We start from the raw sequence: 21,748 nt of genomic DNA, 5'->3' as shown, positions 1-21,748 counted from the left end.
GTGGAAAAGTGAACATGAAAAAGTTGATTACTTGTTCTTGCCACTGTAAGCAGCTTTCCAGTCCACTGTGGTGCTGGTGTCACTGTCCATGGTCCTGCAGCCAGTCAGTCTGTCACCATTTTTAATTAGAAGAAAAATCCATTATTAAAAGATGCTACAGCAGAACATAGTTATTATTCAAACATGAGTGCTTCAGTAGCTGCTTAACGTAAAAAGTGTTTTGTATAGAACTGACTGAGGTTTATCACTGAAGTAAACACCATATAGATCAGTAAAACCACCTGGAAACTGTTGCATATGATGTCCAGGAGCTGCTAAAAGAGGCTTTGCTGAAGTTTGCTGATATAACAAATTTATTTAATCACTTTAGACTTCAATGTCAATAATCTACCAGCAGGTGGATTTTAATGAAGCATGCATGCAGCTATCATACCTGTGGCTACAAAACGCTTTGTAGAAATACAATCCAATCTTTTAAAGCACGGATGGTGAGCCTGCAGACCACTGAAGCCCCTGATGAACAGCTGCTGATGGAGAAACGCATCTGGACACAGCAGCCACCAACCCGCAAACAGCTTACAAGAGTCTTTTTAAACTATGACCTCCAGATGCTACATGTGGTGGTGAATTCAACTCCTACATCCCGGCAGAACGGACGAAGATCGGGACGCCTCTCCGAACGACTCCGGAGCGAATCAGACCAATTAACTAACTGAGAGGAGATGACAGCTGGAGCTCTATACGGAGAACTTTAGCAGGTAGGCTAACTTTAACCTGTCAGTTTCATTCTACAACATGGAGAATTGTTTATAGATTACTTATGAAGACTAACGAGCTACATAAGTAACTAGCTAATCACAAATAACCCCAAATTACAACTTTTGTTAAGATTCAGCCTAGTTGGCGGTCAACTACTTCCGGGAGGTTTCTAAGGCTACAGAGCTATGTGGAGCACGTGACAGCTGACGCTTTGATCTTCTGTGGGATGTTCTCTCGAGGGAATTCGCTCACCAATCATGTCTAATACGCACGCGTCTTGTGACGTAACGGATTGTGACGCATCAGAGGCACTCTATGTTAAATCTCTTGTCATTCTGAAAACACGTCACTTCAAGAAGAGTAGCAAAGCAGATCGTCCTTTTTGAGTTTTGGATCCAAAAAAGCTTTTTAAAATGTTTCAGTCAAGTGGACTAAGGAAGAGAAATATCTCCATCTCAATTGACAACGTGGAGGACATAATATTGCCTCGTTTGAAGACTTTATCACCGGCACAGTGGACCTTGCTTTCACAAGGTCTGAAGGATTCACATATTACAGGGGTTCTGGCTGACATACTTAGCGACATTTTTCAGCAATGTGTGGAAAATTCATTGAAAATCCTGATTCCAATGATTGAAGAGAATATCGAGGCCTATGCAATGACTGATAAAATAATCAGTGTGCATTTAAACAGTTTGATTACAGCAGAAATGGCCAACGTTCTCCAGGTTTCACCAGAAATGTGTCACAGTGGGAAGGAGTTAAACTCATTGATGGAAGAGGAGGTCTCTCGAAAAGTAACTTCTATTGCAAATGTGATCAGAAGGACCCCCGTTTATCCCGTGGAACCTGCCGTGTATGTGAGTGGCCGCTTTTCCAACCTAAGAAATCTCAACAAAATGGTTTCCAACACAGTTACATTTTTCCGAAAACATCTTAACAGAGCCAGCTCAAGTTGTGTTGACAGATACTGGAGCAGATTCATGAAGAAAAAGGAGGCCTTAAATCTGCCTCCACCAAAACCAAAGATTGCATTTGAACGTCCAGAGGAAAGTGTTTCTGCAGTTGTAACATCTCCCTTTTTTCTGGCCTTGGTTGGTGAGGGAATTACAGAAATAATAGATGATTCAGATAATTTATACGATGCCAAAACAGGAGACGATGTTACAGAATTTTGCCCGTCAGTAGATCCTTTCAAAACAATTCAAGTGGCAGAAGCAATTAGCCAAACTATCATTGAGGACCTTCATTTCTGCAAATCCGAAGGTTCAGTTAGACAGAAAGATGAGAAAAGTTCATGCACGCCACATTTTAACTTGAAAAATATTGTTGGTGATATCAGAAGCCTATTTTCATCAAAGCTCAAAACCGCTCCAGCTGGAAGACAACAAATAACCAGCAAACCAGAATTTTCCAGCTTTGCCAAGCAGCGGTTCAGCAGTATGGTGTCTTCATTGGAGAAATCATTGGATTCAAGTGACACAAAGGTGGTCAAACTGAAACATGACCCAGGTAGATCAAACAGACTCATGTGCTTCATGTTTCCTGGATGCGTTCCTGAGTATTCATCAGATGAGGAAAGCCCAAAACATCGAGACTACACAGAGACAGACCACATTCCTAAACTGGATTTTCAGTCTATCAAACCTCAGATTGACAGCCTGTGTGCAGAATCTACAGGGAACCAATTTCTAAATGACAAGATCAAACAGTTTGTAAAGGAACTGACTGATAAATTATACGCTCAAATCATGAGGAGCCATTATTTTCAAATTCCTGTTCCTCCAGAAGGAAAATATCTTTCAGATTCTGTCCTCTCTAGCAAGAAAGTAAGGGACGCTTCTGGCCAGATACAAGTTTGCCCTGAAGTCTTCTATGCCAGAGCAGAAGACGAGGTAAGGACATTTCTCCAAAGCATCTTTCTGTGGATAAAAAATCAGGAAACCTATCAAATAGGTGAAGAGGATAAAGTTTCCAGCGTGCTGTCAGAGATCGACGATCTGGTTAAACAAATATATGTCACATCGACCCAAATAATGTCTCCAGAGCCCTGTGAGGCACAAAATGAAAAAGACAGTAAACCAAATATTTCAAGTGAATTCGCAGACCAGTCTAAATCTGATGAAGCAGGCCAAGTCTCTTTAACATCTCACACTGATTCCTTGATTGTGACACGTGAAAGATTTCTCAAAAAGATGTCAACCAGGTTTACAGAATCAGGGAATATTTATTCCAGTTGTAATGATGAAGTTCAAACTAACATGTCAAATCAGGAGCTGATTGAAAGTGACGTGTCTGAGAACACAGAACTAGAGGAAGGTCTGGCATTTTTTGTAATGGGTGCAGTTTTAGACTGTTCAAAGAAAAATGGCGGGCCCCTTAGGTCCAAAGAAATGGGAAAGATCCTGTGTTATCTGTCAGGAGTGGATGATGTAGAAAAAGACTTTACTGTCAATATATACAATGAAAACGCTAAACAACTTGTTAGAGACATCACCAAAGATCTAAAAAACGAGTTTGGCTCCACTGAAGCGGTGTTGAAGGCTATGGTATCAGAAGATGGCCGTCCTTTTAAGAGTGCTGTATTGAGATGTTTAAAGATTTATTTAACATAAAACCCCCAAAATCTGCAGTTCAAAGGTTCTTTTCAGGAATCACAAAACCTTTTAGGAATGTTTTCCGAAAGCAGAGAGTATCTTCTTCTTCCCTGTAGATTACAGACCACAAACACGCACAATATCTGGCATCCTTCTGCAAAACAAACCATTAACATTTTAGTAATAGCTAAAATAACTTTGTATATGTGTAGAAATGATCTGGCATTTGATAACATAGACCAAACAAATTTCAGGAATAACTCCTATTAGCATAATATTTTCTAGGTCAGGACAACAAGGGTAAAAATCCCAGCCTACCTTTGATATTTGGAGTCTTTCACTTTGGGTTTTCGCCGGGTGCTCCGGTTTTTCCTATTAAAAACCATTAATGTAATTTTATTGGAATGTTACCTGTAAAGGACCTTACTAATATGTTCTGTACTTTAAACTGGTTCATAAGTGTTTATTATTGTTCCTGATTTCTAGCAATAAACTTCCAAACCGTTTCTACTGTTCTCTGAGTGTTTTTCCGCATGTGGGTTAATTCGGCCGTTAAAAACGATGACACTTAAGTGTTTCGATCTTATAATTTTGTTTGATTCCTGTAAAGTGTCTTCAAGATCTTTGAAAAGCACTAACCAGATAAAATGTATTATTGTTATATAGATAGATATGAAATTCAATTCCATTCATTTTGAATCTTAATTCTACATTTTCCTATCTGTTTCTGTTCACAAATAGATCTATAGAACAAAAACTCCTCCTATCTCAGCTCTTACTTTTACCTCATTATTTTTGCTCACCTGTCAATAATGATAAAAATGTATTAAAATAGAAAAATAAATTAAGTAAATGTTGATAAATATGCAGCAGTAAGGTAAGGTTTACATGTATAAACTAGCGGCTGTTAGCAATAAACTGCTAAAATAATAATACAAATAAATACTTCAGGATGACCAATATTATAAGTGGTGTCTCCAAATTAAACCCAAAATGCTTTTTTTAATGACTAAAGCAATCTAAAAGTGACTCAGCCCCTTCATGACAAGCATCTTTAGTACGTAGTAGAGAATCCTGTTGCTGTTAAAACTGGCTGCAAATGTGATTCTTAGCCAGCCCCCAGCTTCTGGTAGCGTTCCTGAAGAATTTTAGCTCAATCCTCATGAACAAAGGCCTCCAGTTCATTAATATGATCGAGTTTGTATGTTCATTAATTTCTGTTACTCTTTTTCTGTTGTGCATCTCTTCAATATTAATACAGCATAAATGTGACTGGACCAAAAAGGACATGCCAGCAGGTCAAAATTAAATATAAGAATATTTTGCAGACTGGTAAAGTTATGTTGACTATAAATGTACTAATGACTTATGTGGAGATATATTATGTGTGTACATTATTACTATGTTCATAACCAGTGTGGGAAATAAAATGTGTAACATATGTTAGTATAAGACATTGTGTGGCCTGCAGAAGTATTTCTCACAGGAGAGGTGAAGTGGAAAATTACTGAGAACTGCAGGGGTGTGTGAAAATTAGAGATAATACAACTGACTGAGTTACTCCCTGCTTATATCAGTAGATACGGGATGCAGCTGGTGGACAATGCCTTTCTAAATATGGTCAGCCGGAAAAATGTGTACGTGACTATGTGTAGAAAATATTGTAAACAAGGGCACTGCCCATTTTTCGTGTGTGTTTTAATAAAAGAAATGAGCCCAGTCAGGAGAGGCAGAAGAAGTCTCGGTGTATCCTACCTACATGAGCTCTTCCCCTGGGCCCAGGTAATTGAACAACATACAGCTGTCTCCGTGTGATTTATTCTAATGTGTTGTGAATTTCTCCAGGTTACAGTGAATAAACGAACGCGCAGAAGGCCCCGGTAAAGGGGTACTTCAACACTTAGAAAGTGCCTGCTCACACATTTCATTCTCTTACTGATTTTAACTGTCAAAAAAGAGGTCATGTGTCTGGCACAGGGGGTGGGCCACCATCTCCTGAATTCACCCCAGCAGAAGAACTGGCCCTTGAAGTGAACAAGGGGAGGCCAGTCTTAGAAGGGATCCAGAGGAGACCGCCACTAAATCTGTCCCACCCATACAACATATTGTATGATATGGACTGAATGAGATTGTCTTGCAGCCAGTGAGAAAGATTGCATATTAGGCAGAGAGACAAAATAAGAACCTGAAGAGAACCTGTCGAAACAGGTAGACTTACCCGGTGACCTGGGTAGTTCTGTGACATCAAGAGCTACATGACTCAAGGCTCTATTGGGAATTGACAGGTGTTGTAACAAAGCTCAGATTTATTGCACCTAAAAAGATTAAAGTCTGAATAGCGCCCCCTTTATTGGGGCAATTTAAGGCATGAAAAGGTCATTGATCACAAAAAGGGGTGGGTGTGGAATGAAGATTTTAATATCAATAAAGGGTCATAGTTAATAATCAGTTACATAAAATGAAACAATAATTATATAAGAATCATAAAAAAAGTCCCTCAACTAGAATACACATTTTATTGATATCTTGTGTTTCATGAATAAAACAATGTTTATTTTTGTTGCGTTTGAGCAACAAAATATCAATAAATGGATGAGTCCGAATATTTTCCAATTTAATGTAGAAAAGACCGAAGGAACTGATTTTGTCTCAAAAATGCAAAGATAGTAATCACTGCACTAGACTCAGTGAGGCCAGAAACCATGTAAAAAAACAGGTTTCATCATGAGATTGCTGCAAAGATAATGACTCAACGACTTCTCACTGTCGCTACATGCTCGTCAAGGAGGGCTGAGCCTGCCAAGATTTGTATCCCCTTCCAAAAATGAATTAACAATGTCCCACATTGTTGATTTATACATATCCATATAATTGGATAAATTATTCCATAAACAAATGGAGTGTTGCTTTGTTGGACGATACAGAAATATTACATAATTTAAACAGGTATCAACAGAAGTTAGTTCTTATTGCAATGACAGCTGCAAAACATATGTTTTCTTGCAATGAAAAAACCCAGAACCCCTGACACAACAACACTGGTGGAAGGAGCTGTCCATCTGAAACAAATGATGTGTTATGTTAAAGACAAGCCAGAGACTTTTTTATCACATTTGAGATGTCATTATAAATGCTAAATACCAGATATTAAAGATTTTATTTCTATATAGTCTTTTTGTTTGAGGCTAATTGCTTCTAGCTAAGGCTTTTTTATTAGCAAGAGGGTTTAGATTATAATATAATATGAATTTGGCTCGAATCTTGTAAATGGTTATTATGTCATACAAAATAATAAACAAGTAATTGAATGACAATGAATATAAAACGTATAATGAGATTGAATAATAAAATAAATGACATAGTCGTTATCCTCTGTGTGAGCAATAATCCTGTCAGACGAAACTTACAAACTTCAGTGTATAAAACACCCATCAAACAATTAGGCAGGTAGCTACCACATGGCAGAAGGATTTTCAGAGAAAACAGTAAAAATGGAATGAAAATCAAGTGAATAAATTATTAATATAGTATTGAGGCAAAAGAAAGGAAAAAGAAAGTCATCAAGTGATTAAATGGAGACTAAACATTGGAATATTCATCAAAATCATCATCAAAGTTAACAAAGTTGTCAGAGTCAGACGAGCTGCTGGATGGACAAGAATCATCTGTCAGGGCAGTAGTTAGGGCATTGTTTCTGATAAGGTTTAGAGGATCATTGCTGGACAAAGCTGTGGCTATCAACCTGGCAATTAGAGCGCTGTGAAACATCCACAAGTAAGACTTTCAAAGGAAGTCATGGCAACAATGAAGGACCTCCTTTTACCAAAAGTAGCTGTAAACCAATTGGACAAATTGTATACTCCAGAATACTTTGCTATCCAATGTGCTAGGGTAATAATCCATCCAGACCTCTGGTTGCTGATCCTTCAGAATCTGGAACAGTGACCCAAACATAGCACAAACACCACCCTTTTCTGGAAGGAATGGATTGCTAATAAGGGCAAATATTTGGAAGTACTTACAAATAAGGGACTGTATTACCAATGACAAACTTAGAAAATACTCAAACGCAGTGGGAGAGTTTTTAGAGGCGTCTGGGGTGTTGAAGCACCCCCTCCGAGAGGTCTTCTGTGTGTTCGTTTATTCACAGTAAGCTGAAAGAATTCACACCCATTGAAATAACACACTCAGACACCGTTGTATTAAATTAAAAGTACCTGGACCAGGGAAGCTCTCATGTGATCTGACCACACACCGGGACAACTTCGGAACTTCTCACTGGGCTCATTGCTTTTATTAAAACACACATGAAAATGGGCAGCGCCCTGTTTACAGTTTTTTCTCACATATAGTCACGTACAAACTTTTCCTGCCTACCATATTAGGACATGTTCTTGTCTCCCAGCTGCATCCCGTATCTACTGATATAAGAAGGGAGTACTTGGCCCGTTAATCTTTTCACATCCTTTTCCCGAGCTTACAGTTCTTCAGTATTTTTCTGCTTCACCACACTCAAGGCCAAGTTTGTGCAATAACAATTCTGCAGGCCACTAACACAGGTTATACATTTTATTTCCCACACTGGTTATGAACATAATAATAATAATGCACACACATAATATATCTCCACAATTTACCCCTTTTGAAGTCACCTATGTGACTTCACCACTACTTTGAGATGCTAAATAAAAGAGTTTAACAGTCATTACAACCTGTGGAGCAGAAGGAAATGTTTGTCATAATGCTTTTTGACCCTGCCTCCATAGCCACGCCATGTGCCCAGGGACTATTGCCTGTCCGGCCTTTGTAGTCCCAAGGATGCTTACAACCTTCTAAGTCTTGACAGGGAGTATTGACCCCTCTAACTGGAGGGTGTCTATCCGTGCTTTATTCCATAGTCTGTCCAAATATGCCAATATAATATTCTACCGTCCTTCTGCTCCCTAGACAGTAATACATATCAGACGCCCTGTAACTTACTCTTACGGGTTAATCTTCGTCCTCCTCCTCGTTAGCATCCACCGCAAGCAAAGGCATCATATGGGAAGGAGGAGGTGCGGTTTTCCCTTCAATGGTAATCAACCTTTTCCAGTGTACTGGAAGTTCACAAAACAATCCAAAAATCAATGTAACAATGAAGAATGATAAAACACCTATACCTACCGTGACCCAACCCTTAAGAGGCCTGGGTCCTAGATTTTGACCTCCCATCCTTTTCAAAGGTACCTGTAAAGGATGATGAGGATTAACAATATGGTGAAACACAAAAGACCTTTTTTTTCTTTTAAAGTTCAGAGTGTTCAGTTCAGTTCTCGGTGGGAGAGCAGCTACGACCACCAGTGAAAGAGAGGAAAACTCAATCACATCCGCCTCTTCTGTGTGATGTCCTGGTCTTCACTCACAGGTGTAGACTGACCTGGAGCTAAGTGGTCTCACCAGGGAATTATTCTGCCCCTATTGGTGGGACCACTGATCTGACGGTGCACCTAAGGTGTAGACTAACCTTTAGGTGTAAATGAACGCTTTCTCACCCTAGGGGATTATTCTGCCCCTTGAATTGGGTGAGAAAGGTCTTTTGGTGTGCTGGTGTTGTCCCTCAGATTCTGCTGGACCTCTGGCAGCGATCTCTGTGGTGCCTCTGCTGCTGCACACTGGCTCCAAAGATACCACGTGTCTCCTTTGCCCTTGACCCTCACCGCATGTGAGGTTCTCTCTGTGACCTGGAATGGACCCGTCCACCTGGGCTCTGACCACTTCCGTTTGATGACTTTCAGCAGGATCCACTCAGCTTCGGACGTGGTTGGCTGAGGTCCCTCGGTTGGTTTCTCTGGAACCTGTTTTGAGAAGTCTGTAACCAAAATTAAGTTGGTTGTCTGAGGTGTCCTGCCAGTCCCCAGCTGCCAGAGAGCGCTTTACCACTCCTCTCAATTCCTTAGCTTGATGCGCAGGATGCAAAGAAAGAGAAACATGAGGAACAGCTTCATCTGACAGTAAATACCATTCTGCTTGGTCAGGTGTTAAATTAACTGTTGCAGCCACACCCTCAAGAGCCACATAAACATTTTTGGATGAAATAAACCATGTCTTACCTTCTACTGTTTCATTAAACAAATCTGGTACCATTCAGTGTGACAACGGTTGTAGAACAGAGTGACATGGGGCGGGTCAGGCGGAGAGGTGCAGGGGCAGAGACTTTGAATCCAGGGTTTCCACAGCTGACACACCGAGAAGATGCTGCTTGGAGGTTCGGTCAACAGTGTCCAGTAGATGTCAGCATATTCCTCTGCAACTGGCTGTAAAAAATATTCTCCATGCTGAAGCATTTGTCCACATGCCAAAGAGGAACTATCTGGAAAAGTTATTGTTAACCCATCAGTACCACACAACACTGATGCTCCCAGCTTCACTAATAAGTCTCTGTCCAGCAAATTAGCAGGTGTGCTGGGTGAACACACAAAAGTGTGAGTTACTCTCTGAGTCCCAATCTGAACAGGAAGAATTTATGCAGCCCCTGAGAAGCCCATCACAGAAACAGTCTTAGTAGAGAGCAGTGGTTTAGGAGGTTGCTGTGTTATGGTGGAATAAGTAGCTCCAGTGTCCACTAGAAAAAATTCAGACAGTTCTCTCCCACCTTTGCAGGCAACATGGGATCTGCTGTGCCCACGCCGCACAGTTGTAGCACACATCTCCCAGTGCCCTGCTGGCTCCACCCTTTCCTCTGGGTGCTCCACACCATACACCACGACCAGCCGACCACCAACATGCCATCCGCCTCCACGACCCGGGACACTGTACCTGTAATTATTAAAATGTATAGGGTGCAGGAGGGAGTAACCCCCCTCCTTGCCACTGATCAGTCATAGACATAGGGGTGTGTGCTGCTGGAGGAACAGGTTGAGCTGCAGCTAACATTACATTTTCCGTTATATGATTTTTCTCTTATTTAATTTTCTCTTTGGCCTCTTGCAGCTGCAATTTAAGGAGCTGATTCTGTAGCTGCTCTTTCTCCTCTTTTCTTTTTCTCTGCCTCCTGAGCTGTATGTAAAAGGTGAATTAAATGTTTTTCCCACTTTGTGAAGTCTGTTCCCTGCAAATCAGGATTATTTTTCATCTTTTGACACATGTCAACAGGAACTCCTTTTGATATGGCTTTTTAAACAGCTGTCCCACTCCTGTTGTGCTTTCTCTATTTCATTCATGTCAGAGGGCAGAGAAAACGGTCTGCCATGTACTATTTCTTTGAGAATACGAATTTACATCAGCGACTTGGTGTCACGTGATCTCAGACTCAGAATGTAGTGGGTGGAGTTATACAATGATGTACAGTAGGTGGCAAATGGAGTAAGACCAGTTTGATTTGGAGTTATTCTCATCCATAATTAACCAGGGACAGGCATTCGGGTCATGGCATCCCTGTTTCTTCCATTGTTTTCCTTAATCTTGAACCCCTAATGCTTTAGAACTTAGTTCTATTAGTTTATTTACAAAATGAGTTCCATTATCTGACCTTATAATCTGTGGGATACCATATGTGGGGAAGAAATGTGTAACTAGGTTAGTCTATTACCACTAGGCAATACTTCTTCCCCTGTGTTTGCAACAAATTATGCATGATTTGCAAAAATTTTTTGCATAGTCAGAAAAATTTATAGTGTAGGATTAATGCTTTACCAGATGTGACATATTCCCCCTTTGACACATGGGTCTTCCCAATGTGTCACTGTAGCCGCTGTCCTTATTACATTTAAAAATGAGATCACTATTTTAGGTAGTTGCTATTAATTTAAATAGTGCTTGGTTTAGTTCTTATTAAAAATAAAAAATAAAAACTCACTCACTGATGAACACAAAAAATGAAGGGCATATTATATTTTATAATCTTAGTTTATCTTACCCAGTTTTATAGATACACCGTACAGTTTCAGTCAGCTTTGTATTTAATTCAAGTAACTAAAGTTTGTTTCAACTAACTCAAGTTTTCTCTATTTCAGTCCAGTCCAGTAATTCTGTTAAGGTTCATTTCATCTTATGTTAAGTTTGAGTGTAATTCGATCATTTTGAACCTGACTGGAAAAAGTCTAAACGTCTGTTAAAATCTTTTTGTTTTACCATAGAGAACCGTTAATCTTTTCACATCCTTTTCCCGAGCTTACAGTTCTTCAGTATTTTTCTGCTTCACCACACTCAAGGCCAAGTTTGTGCAATAACAATTCTGCAGGCCACTAACACAGGTTATACATTTATTTTATTTCCCACACCTGAAGTCATAGCCCCTCAAAATGTAACTTTTACCTCCAACAATTTTGTGGGTAAACTTGTCATATAAAGTTACTTTCGTCACGGTATCACCGTATGATCATACTTGATCATACTACAACTCTTATTTTGGGAAAAGGTGCTTAAATAAACTTTTTGTCACAACTTTGTGAGTTGTTTAAAAGTTGTTGCAGTGTAAACAACGTGATATGGAGTAGATGTGATGATGTTTATGTCACCCTACAACTTCTAATATTGTCTTTGTGGATAATAATACCTAAAAAAAAAAAAAACATAATGTTACATGGAGAATATGTGCAATATCTGTGGCACATTGTCCGAAAATAAGAGTTGTAGTATGATCAAGATAATGTGCTCTATGTGTGCTATGAGTTTGATGGCACTACAACATGCCATAGTAAAGTTATTGACCATTTTAAACATATTTTAATGGTAGAAAAATACAAAAAAGCTATTTAAGCATCATTAAAATGAAAGCCCATTATCAAAAGCTATTTGATTGATAGAGCAAACTGGTATTCATGACGTTTTTTTTCTATCCTACATCTAGCAAAAGAGGTTTTACTGAATATTTGGCTACTTAGACAATAGTCTTTGGGAAATAACAATACTTTTTTTAAGTATTATTTTCCAATCCAAGAAATATAGTATGAAAAATGTGAGATTACATACACATAAAATGATTTTAATGACAATACACCTTCTACCAGCACGGTGGTAGGCTCATTTTGAGGAAAATACGATTGCTGTGGTTGCAGAGAGGTGTCGGTTTTGTAGGAGCAATGTTCTGCTGATGAGTTGTATGAGTATTGAGGAGCTTGAGGCAACAAAAATGTCTTGTTGATGTCAGAGGAGAAAGGACAGACTGGTTTGAGATAATGGAAAGGCAACAGTAATTTAAAAAAACAATGGCAGCAAAAGGCTCCACCAGTTGCCACATTTGTCAGCTAAGAACCATAAACTGAGCCAAGAATCCACAGGCTCACCAAAACTGGATAATTAGGGGTTAAAAAGTTGCCTAGACAGATGAGAGTCTGTTTAAGCCTCAACATTCAGATGGTTGGGTCAGAATTTGGAATGAATAACATGAAGGTATGGATTCATCCTGCATGGCATCAACAAGTCAGGCTGGTGGTGGTGATATAATGGTGTGTGTATGGGGGGGGGTTCCTGGCACACTTTGGGCCTACTTCCAGCAGGATAATAAAAGGTGTCACAAGTCATCTCAAGCTGGTTTCTTGAACATGGCAATGAGTTCACTTTGCTCCATTGGCCTCTACAGTCACCAGATCTCAATCTAACTGAGCACCTGCTTTTCACGTGTTGGAGCAGAACATTTTCAGTATGGATGTAAATCTGCAGCAAATGTGTAATCCTATTGTGGCAATATGAAGCAACATTTCTGTTCAATCTATACCATGAAGAATTAAGGTAGTTCTGATAGCAGAAAGGAGTCCCGCCTGGAGCTTTAAAAGCGGACACAATAAAGTAGCTAGTTAGTGTATAGATTCCTGAGTGAACATAGGACTATACCTACAAAACATAGTGTAAGGTACAGGAAAAACTGTGTCTTGCAAATCTATTCACACCCCTTTATATTGTGTCAGTTTCAACCACAAACATTTAATGGCATTTCATGTGACAGACCAACACAAAATCATTTAAAATTATGAAGTAGAAGGAAACTCATAACATTTTTTAACAAAACAATCTGAAAAGTGTTGCATGCATTTATATTCAACCCTACTCCCTAGTCAATACTATGTAGAGCCACCTTTCTCTGCAGTTCCAGCAGCTTTAACCATCTATATATATTTTTTGAACATTTTCGCTCGTTCTTCTTTGCAAAATAGCTCAAGCTCAGTCAGACTGGATTGAGATTGTCTCTGAAGATCAGTTCTCAAGTTTTGCCACATATTTCGACTTGTATTTAGGCCTGGACTTTGACTGGGCCATGCTAACACATGGATATGCTATGACCTAAATCATTCCATCGTATCTCTAGATGTATGTTTAGGGTCGTTGTCCTGCTGGAAGGTGAACCTCCGCCTGCAGCCTCTAACAGGTTTCATCTAGGATGCTCCATCTACCTTTTCCAAGCTGAAATAAAGCATGATGTTGCATCTCCATGGAGATGGTGTTTTCATGGTGGAAAAGTGAACATGAAAAAGTTGATTACTTGTTCTTGCCACTGTAAGCAGCTTTCCAGTCCACTGTGGTGCTGGTGTCACTGTCCATGGTCCTGCAGCCAGTCAGTCTGTCACCATTTTTAATTAGAAGAAAAATCCATTATTAAAAGATGCTACAGCAGAACATAGTTATTATTCAAACATGAGTGCTTCAGTAGCTGCTTAACGTAAAAAGTGTTTTGTATAGAACTGACTGAGGTTTATCACTGAAGTAAACACCATATAGATCAGTAAAACCACCTGGAAACTGTTGCATATGATGTCCAGGAGCTGCTAAAAGAGGCTTTGCTGAAGTTTGCTGATATAACAAATTTATTTAATCACTTTAGACTTCAATGTCAATAATCTACCAGCAGGTGGATTTTAATGAAGCATGCATGCAGCTATCATACCTGTGGCTACAAAACGCTTTGTAGAAATACAATCCAATCTTTTAAAGCACGGATGGTGAGCCTGCAGACCACTGAAGCCCCTGATGAACAGCTGCTGATGGAGAAACGCATCTGGACACAGCAGCCACCAACCCGCAAACAGCTTACAAGAGTCTTTTTAAACTATGACCTCCAGATGCTACATGTGGTGGTGAATTCAACTCCTACATCCCGGCAGAACGGACGAAGATCGGGACGCCTCTCCGAACGACTCCGGAGCGAATCAGACCAATTAACTAACTGAGAGGAGATGACAGCTGGAGCTCTATACGGAGAACTTTAGCAGGTAGGCTAACTTTAACCTGTCAGTTTCATTCTACAACATGGAGAATTGTTTATAGATTACTTATGAAGACTAACGAGCTACATAAGTAACTAGCTAATCACAAATAACCCCAAATTACAACTTTTGTTAAGATTCAGCCTAGTTGGCGGTCAACTACTTCCGGGAGGTTTCTAAGGCTACAGAGCTATGTGGAGCACGTGACAGCTGACGCTTTGATCTTCTGTGGGATGTTCTCTCGAGGGAATTCGCTCACCAATCATGTCTAATACGCACGCGTCTTGTGACGTAACGGATTGTGACGCATCAGAGGCACTCTATGTTAAATCTCTTGTCATTCTGAAAACACGTCACTTCAAGAAGAGTAGCAAAGCAGATCGTCCTTTTTGAGTTTTGGATCCAAAAAAGCTTTTTAAAATGTTTCAGTCAAGTGGACTAAGGAAGAGAAATATCTCCATCTCAATTGACAACGTGGAGGACATAATATTGCCTCGTTTGAAGACTTTATCACCGGCACAGTGGACCTTGCTTTCACAAGGTCTGAAGGATTCACATATTACAGGGGTTCTGGCTGACATACTTAGCGACATTTTTCAGCAATGTGTGGAAAATTCATTGAAAATCCTGATTCCAATGATTGAAGAGAATGTCGAGGCCTATGCAATGACTGATAAAATAATCAGTGTGCATTTAAACAGTTTGATTACAGCAGAAATGGCCAACGTTCTCCAGGTTTCACCAGAAATGTGTCACAGTGGGAAGGAGTTAAACTCATTGATGGAAGAGGAGGTCTCTCGAAAAGTAACTTCTATTGCAAATGTGATCAGAAGGACCCCCGTTTATCCCGTGGAACCTGCCGTGTATGTGAGTGGCCGTTTTTCCAACCTAAGAAATCTCAACAAAATGGTTTCCAACACAGTTACATTTTTCCGAAAACATCTTAACAGAGCCAGCTCAAGTTGTGTTGACAGATACTGGAGCAGATTCATGAAGAAAAAGGAGGCCTTAAATCTGCCTCCACCAAAACCAAAGATTGCATTTGAACGTCCAGAGGAAAGTGTTTCTGCAGTTGTAACATCTCCCTTTTTTCTGGCCTTGGTTGGTGAGGGAATTACAGAAATAATAGATGATTCAGATAATTTATACGATGCCAAAACAGCAGACGATGTTACAGAATTTTGCCCGTCAGTAGATCCTTTCAAAACAATTCAAGTGGCAGAAGCAATTAGCCAAACTATCATTGAGGACCTTCATTTCTGCAAATCCGAAGGTTCAGTTAGACAGAAAGATGAGAAAAGTTCATGCACGCCACATTTTAACTTGAAAAATATTGTTGGTGATATCAGAAGCCTATTTTCATCAAAGCTCAAAACCGCTCCAGCTGGAAGACAACAAATAACCAGCAAACCAGAATTTTCCAGCTTTGCCGAGCAGCGGTTCAGCAGTATGGTGTCTTCATTGGAGAAATCATTGGATTCAAGTGACACAAAGGTGGTCAAACTGAAACATGACCCAGGTAGATCAAACAGACTCATGTGCTTCATGTTTCCTGGATGCGTTCCTGAGTATTCATCAGATGAGGAAAGCCCAAAACATCGAGACTACACAGAGACAGACCACATTCCTAAACTGGATTTTCAGTCTATCAAACCTCAGATTGACAGCCTGTGTGCAGAATCTACAGGGAACCAATTTCTAAATGACAAGATCAAACAGTTTGTAAAGGAACTGACTGATAAATTATACGCTCAAATCATGAGGAGCCATTATTTTCAAATTCCTGTTCCTCCAGAAGGAAAATATCTTTCAGATTCTGTCCTCTCTAGCAAGAAAGTAAGGGACGCTTCTGGCCAGATACAAGTTTGCCCTGAAGTCTTCTATGCCAGAGCAGAAGACGAGGTAAGGACATTTCTCCAAAGCATCTTTCTGTGGATAAAAAATCAGGAAACCTATCAAATAGGTGAAGAGGATAAAGTTTCCAGCGTGCTGTCAGAGATCGACGATCTGGTTAAACAAATATATGTCACATCGACCCAAATAATGTCTCCAGAGCCCTGTGAGGCACAAAATGAAAAAGACAGTAAACCAAATATTTCAAGTGAATTCGCAGACCAGTCTAAATCTGATGAAGCAGACCAAGTCTCTTTAACATCTCACACTGATTCCTTGATTGTGACACGTGAAAGATTTCTCAAAAAGATGTCAACCAGGTTTACAGAATCAGGGAATATTTATTCCAGTTGTAATGATGAAGTTCAAACTAACATGTCAAATCAGGAGCTGATTGAAAGTGACGTGTCTGAGAACACAGAACTAGAGGAAGGTCTGGCATTTTTTGTAATGGGTGCAGTTTTAGACTGTTCAAAGAAAAATGGCGGGCCCCTTAGGTCCAAAGAAATGGGAAAGATCCTGTGTTATCTGTCAGGAGTGGATGATGTAGAAAAAGACTTTACTGTCAATATATACAATGAAAACGCTAAACAACTTGTTAGAGACATCACCAAAGATCTAAAAAACGAGTTTGGCTCCACTGAAGCGGTGTTGAAGGCTATGGTATCAGAAGATGGCCGTCCTTTTAAGAGTGCTGTATTGAGATGTTTAAAGATTTATTTAACATAAAACCCCCAAAATCTGCAGTTCAAAGGTTCTTTTCAGGAATCACAAAACCTTTTAGGAATGTTTTCCGAAAGCAGAGAGTATCTTCTTCTTCCCTGTAGATTACAGACCACAAACACGCACAATATCTGGCATCCTTCTGCAAAACAAACCATTAACATTTTAGTAATAGCTAAAATAACTTTGTATATGTGTAGAAATGATCTGGCATTTGATAACATAGACCAAACAAATTTCAGGAATAACTCCTATTAGCATAATATTTTCTAGGTCAGGACAACAAGGGTAAAAATCCCAGCCTACCTTTGATATTTGGAGTCTTTCACTTTGGGTTTTCGCCGGGTGCTCCGGTTTTTCCTATTAAAAACCATTAATGTAATTTTATTGGAATGTTACCTGTAAAGGACCTTACTAATATGTTCTGTACTTTAAACTGGTTCATAAGTGTTTATTATTGTTCCTGATTTCTAGCAATAAACTTCCAAACCGTTTCTACTGTTCTCTGAGTGTTTTTCCGCATGTGGGTTAATTCGGCCGTTAAAAACGATGACACTTAAGTGTTTCGATCTTATAATTTTGTTTGATTCCTGTAAAGTGTCTTCAAGATCTTTGAAAAGCACTAACCAGATAAAATGTATTATTGTTATATAGATAGATATGAAATTCAATTCCATTCATTTTGAATCTTAATTCTACATTTTCCTATCTGTTTCTGTTCACAAATAGATCTATAGAACAAAAACTCCTCCTATCTCAGCTCTTACTTTTACCTCATTATTTTTGCTCACCTGTCAATAATGATAAAAATGTATTAAAATAGAAAAATAAATTAAGTAAATGTTGATAAATATGCAGCAGTAAGGTAAGGTTTACATGTATAAACTAGCGGCTGTTAGCAATAAACTGCTAAAATAATAATACAAATAAATACTTCAGGATGACCAATATTATAAGTGGTGTCTCCAAATTAAACCCAAAATGCTTTTTTTAATGACTAAAGCAATCTAAAAGTGACTCAGCCCCTTCATGACAAGCATCTTTAGTACGTAGTAGAGAATCCTGTTGCTGTTAAAACTGGCTGCAAATGTGATTCTTAGCCAGCCCCCAGCTTCTGGTAGCGTTCCTGAAGAATTTTAGCTCAATCCTCATGAACAAAGGCCTCCAGTTCATTAATATGATCGAGTTTGTATGTTCATTAATTTCTGTTACTCTTTTTCTGTTGTGCATCTCTTCAATATTAATACAGCATAAATGTGACTGGACCAAAAAGGACATGCCAGCAGGTCAAAATTAAATATAAGAATATTTTGCAGACTGGTAAAGTTATGTTGACTATAAATGTACTAATGACTTATGTGGAGATATATTATGTGTGTACATTATTACTATGTTCATAACCAGTGTGGGAAATAAAATGTGTAACATGTGTTAGTATAAGACATTGTGTGGCCTGCAGAAGTATTTCTCACAGGAGAGGTGAAGTGGAAAATTACTGAGAACTGCAGGAGTGTGTGAAAATTAGAGATAATACAACTGACTGAGTTACTCCCTGCTTATATCAGTAGATACGGGATGCAGCTGGTGGACAATGCCTTTCTAAATATGGTCAGCCGGAAAAATGTGTACGTGACTATGTGTAGAAAATATTGTAAACAAGGGCACTGCCAATTTTTCGTGTGTGTTTTAATAAAAGAAATGAGCCCAGTCAGGAGAGGCAGAAGAAGTCTCGGTGTATCCTACCTACATGAGCTCTTCCCCTGGGCCCAGGTAATTGAACAACATACAGCTGTCTCCGTGTGATTTATTCTAATGTGTTGTGAATTTCTCCAGGTTACAGTGAATAAACGAACGCGCAGAAGGCCCCGGTAAAGGGGTACTTCAACACTTAGAAAGTGCCTGCTCACACATTTCATTCTCTTACTGATTTTAACTGTCAAAAAAGAGGTCATGTGTCTGGCACAGGGGGTGGGCCACCATCTCCTGAATTCACCCCAGCAGAAGAACTGGCCCTTGAAGTGAACAAGGGGAGGCCAGTCTTAGAAGGGATCCAGAGGAGACCGCCACTAAATCTGTCCCACCCATACAACATATTGTATGATATGGACTGAATGAGATTGTCTTGCAGCCAGTGAGAAAGATTGCATATTAGGCAGAGAGACAAAATAAGAACCTGAAGAGAACCTGTCGAAACAGGTAGACTTACCCGGTGACCTGGGTAGTTCTGTGACATCAAGAGCTACATGACTCAAGGCTCTATTGGGAATTGACAGGTGTTGTAACAAAGCTCAGATTTATTGCACCTAAAAAGATTAAAGTCTGAATAGCGCCCCCTTTATTGGGGCAATTTAAGGCATGAAAAGGTCATTGATCAGAAAAAGGGGTGGGTGTGGAATGAAGATTTTAATATCAATAAAGGGTCATAGTTAATAATCAGTTACATAAAATGAAACAATAATTATATAAGAATCATAAAAAAAGTCCCTCAACTAGAATACACATTTTATTGATATCTTGTGTTTCATGAATAAAACAATGTTTATTTTTGTTGCGTTTGAGCAACAAAATATCAATAAATGGATGAGTCCGAATATTTTCCAATTTAATGTAGAAAAGACCGAAGGAACTGATTTTGTCTCAAAAATGCAAAGACAGTAATCACTGCACTAGACTCAGTGAGGCCAGAAACCATGTAAAAAAACAGGTTTCATCATGAGATTGCTGCAAAGATAATGACTCAACGACTTCTCACTGTCGCTACATGCTCGTCAAGGAGGGCTGAGCCTGCCAAGATTTGTATCCCCTTCCAAAAATGAATTAACAATGTCCCACATTGTTGATTTATACATATCCATATAATTGGATAAATTATTCCATAAACAAATGGAGTGTTGCTTTGTTGGACGATACAGAAATATTACATAATTTAAACAGGTATCAACAGAAGTTAGTTCTTATTGCAATGACAGCTGCAAAACATATGTTTTCTTGCAATGAAAAAACCCAGAACCCCTGACACAACAACACTGGTGGAAGGAGCTGTCCATCTGAAACAAATGATGTGTTATGTTAAAGACAAGCCAGAGACTTTTTTATCACATTTGAGATGTCATTATAAATGCTAAATACCAGATATTAAAGATTTTATTTCTATATAGTCTTTTTGTTTGAGGCTAATTGCTTCTAGCTAAGGCTTTTTTATTAGCAAGAGGGTTTAGATTATAATATAATATGAATTTGGCTCGAATCTTGTAAATGGTTATTATGTCATACAAAATAATAAACAAGTAATTGAATGACAATGAATATAAAACGTATAATGAGATTGAATAATAAAATAAATGACATAGTCGTTATCCTCTGTGTGAGCAATAATCCTGTCAGACGAAACTTACAAACTTCAGTGTATAAAACACCCATCAAACAATTAGGCAGGTAGCTACCACATGGCAGAAGGATTTTCAGAGAAAACAGTAAAAATGGAATGAAAATCAAGTGAATAAATTATTAATATAGTATTGAGGCAAAAGAAAGGAAAAAGAAAGTCATCAAGTGATTAAATGGAGACTAAACATTGGAATATTCATCAAAATCATCATCAAAGTTAACAAAGTTGTCAGAGTCAGAAGAGCTGCTGGAAGGACAAGAATCATCTGTCAGGGCAGTAGTTAGGGCATTGTTTCTGATAAGGTTTAGAGGATCATTGCTGGACAAAGCTGTGGCTATCAACCTGGCAATTAGAGCGCTGTGAAACATCCACAAGTAAGACTTTCAAAGGAAGTCATGGCAACAATGAAGGACCTCCTTTTACCAAAAGTAGCTGTAAACCAATTGGACAAATTGTATACTCCAGAATACTTTGCTATCCAATGTGCTAGGGTAATAATCCATCCAGACCTCTGGTTGCTGATCCTTCAGAATCTGGAACAGTGACCCAAACATAGCACAAACACCACCCTTTTCTGGAAGGAATGGATTGCTAATAAGGGCAAATATTTGGAAGTACTTACAAATAAGGGACTGTATTACCAATGACAAACTTAGAAAATACTCAAACGCAGTGGGAGAGTTTTTAGAGGCGTCTGGGGTGTTGAAGCACCCCCTCCGAGAGGTCTTCTGTGTGTTCGTTTATTCACAGTAAGCTGAAAGAATTCACACCCATTGAAATAACACACTCAGACACCGTTGTATTAAATTAAAAGTACCTGGACCAGGGAAGCTCTCATGTGATCTGACCACACACCGGGACAACTTCGGAACTTCTCACTGGGCTCATTGCTTTTATTAAAACACACATGAAAATGGGCAGCGCCCTGTTTACAGTTTTTTCTCACATATAGTCACGTACAAACTTTTCCTGCCTACCATATTAGGACATGTTCTTGTCTCCCAGCTGCATCCCGTATCTACTGATATAAGAAGGGAGTACTTGGCCCGTTAATCTTTTCACATCCTTTTCCCGAGCTTACAGTTCTTCAGTATTTTTCTGCTTCACCACACTCAAGGCCAAGTTTGTGCAATAACAATTCTGCAGGCCACTAACACAGGTTATACATTTTATTTCCCACACTGGTTATGAACATAATAATAATAATGCAC

The 21,748-nt window shown here is 39.1% G+C and overlaps 1 protein-coding gene across 1 annotated transcript in view; it reads left to right on the top strand.

The window, feature by feature from the left end:
* The first annotated feature begins 14,434 nt into the window (after positions 1-14,434).
* LOC124863911 overlaps positions 14,435-21,748 on the top strand; it is a 265,902-nt gene continuing 258,588 nt past the window's right edge. Inside the window, exon 1 of the mRNA XM_047358471.1 lies at positions 14,435-14,539. The gene's annotated coding sequence lies outside the window, so the exon portion shown is untranslated. The remainder of the gene's footprint in view (positions 14,540-21,748) is intronic.

This window comes from Girardinichthys multiradiatus, chromosome Y (assembly GCF_021462225.1).
Source record: "Girardinichthys multiradiatus isolate DD_20200921_A chromosome Y, DD_fGirMul_XY1, whole genome shotgun sequence".
Taxonomy (NCBI): domain Eukaryota; kingdom Metazoa; phylum Chordata; class Actinopteri; order Cyprinodontiformes; family Goodeidae; genus Girardinichthys; species Girardinichthys multiradiatus.
The sequence above is the reverse complement of the archived record's forward strand: the minus strand, read 5'-3'. Positions and strand labels throughout refer to the sequence as shown.